Source organism: Arachis hypogaea, chromosome 10 (assembly GCF_003086295.3).
Source record: "Arachis hypogaea cultivar Tifrunner chromosome 10, arahy.Tifrunner.gnm2.J5K5, whole genome shotgun sequence".
NCBI lineage: Eukaryota > Viridiplantae > Streptophyta > Magnoliopsida > Fabales > Fabaceae > Arachis > Arachis hypogaea.
Genome location: NC_092045.1, coordinates 20,325,297 through 20,326,697, shown reverse-complemented (window position 1 = coordinate 20,326,697; position 1,401 = coordinate 20,325,297). Strand labels below are relative to the sequence as shown.

The 1,401-nt window shown below is 35.8% G+C and overlaps 1 non-coding gene across 1 annotated transcript; it reads left to right on the top strand.

Moving 5' to 3' along the window:
- Nucleotides 1-374: 374 nt before the first annotated feature.
- On the top strand, nucleotides 375-482 carry LOC112718524 (small nucleolar RNA R71). Its single transcript, XR_003160861.1, has one exon. It is a non-coding gene; the product is annotated as a small nucleolar RNA R71 (small nucleolar RNA).
- The last annotated feature ends 919 nt before the right edge of the window (nucleotides 483-1,401 follow it).

Here is a 1,401-nt window from a genome sequence, read left to right as displayed (position 1 = left end):
TCTGCCATTGCAGGGTTCTCAAGATCAAAAGCTTCTTCTTCAGAAGATGCTTCTTTAGTACTATTGGATGCATTTTGCAATCCATTCAAACTCTGAGAAATCATATTGACCTGTTGAGTCAATATTTTGTTCTGAGCCAATATGGCATTCAGAGCATCAATTTCAAGAACTCCCTTCCTCTGAGGTGTCCCATTACTCACAGGATTCCTTTCAGAAGTGTACATGAACTGGTTATTTGCAACCATGTCAATGAGTTCCTGAGCTTCTGCAGGCATTTTCTTCAAGTGAATAGATCCACCTGCAGAATGGTCCAATGACAGTTTAGACAATTCAGACAGACCATCATAGAATATATCCAGAATGGTCCATTCTGAAAGCATGTCAGAAGGACACTTTTTGGTCAGTTGCTTGTATCTCTCCCAAGCTTCATAGAGGGATTCACCTTTTTTTTGTCTGAAGGTTTGAACATCCACTCTAAGCTTGCTCATCTTTTGAGGAGGAAAGAACTTGGCTAAAAAAGCCGTGACCAGCTTATCCCAAGAGTTCAGGCTATCTTTAGGTTAAGAGTCCAACTATATTCTAGCTCTGTCTTTTACAGCAAAAGGAAAAAGCATAAGCTGTAGACCTCGGGATCAACTCTATTGGTCTTAACAGTATCACATATATGCAAGAATTCAGTTAAGAATTGAAATGGATCTTCTGATGGAAGTCCATAAAACTTACAATTCTGTTGCATCAGAGAAACTAATTGAGGCTTTAGCTCAAAATTGTTTGCTCCAATGGCAGGGATTGAGATGCTTCTTCCATGGAAGTTGGAATTTGGTGCAGTAAAGTCACTAAGCATCTTCCTTGCACTTCCACCATTGTTATTGGGTTTGGTCATCTCTACTTCTTTTTCAAAAATTTCAGTAAAGTCCTCTTCAGAGTGTTGTGTTTTAGCTTCTCTTAGCTTCCTCTTCAGAGTCCTTTCAGGTTCTGGATCAGCTTCAACAAGAATGTTCTTATCCTTACTCCTGCTCATGTGAAAAAGAAGAGAACAGAAAAGGAAGAGGAATCCTCTATGTCACAGTATAGAGATTCCTTTATGTGAGTAGAAGAATAAAAATGAAAGAAGAAGAAGAAAAATTCGAACACAGAGAAGGGAGGGGTTCAAATTTTGAGAAGAGAAGTGTTAATAAATAAATAAAATAAATAGAAATAGAGAGAGGGAAATTTGAAAATTATTTTTGAAAAAAAAAGGTTAGTGATTTTCGAAAATTAAGAGAAGAAATAAAATTAAAATTAAAATTAGTTAATTAAAAAGAATTTTGAAAAAGGGTGAGGAATTTTCGAAAATTAGAGAGGGAAAAGTAGTTAGGTGGTTTTGAAAAAGATAAGAAATAGTAAAACAAACTAAAAAAA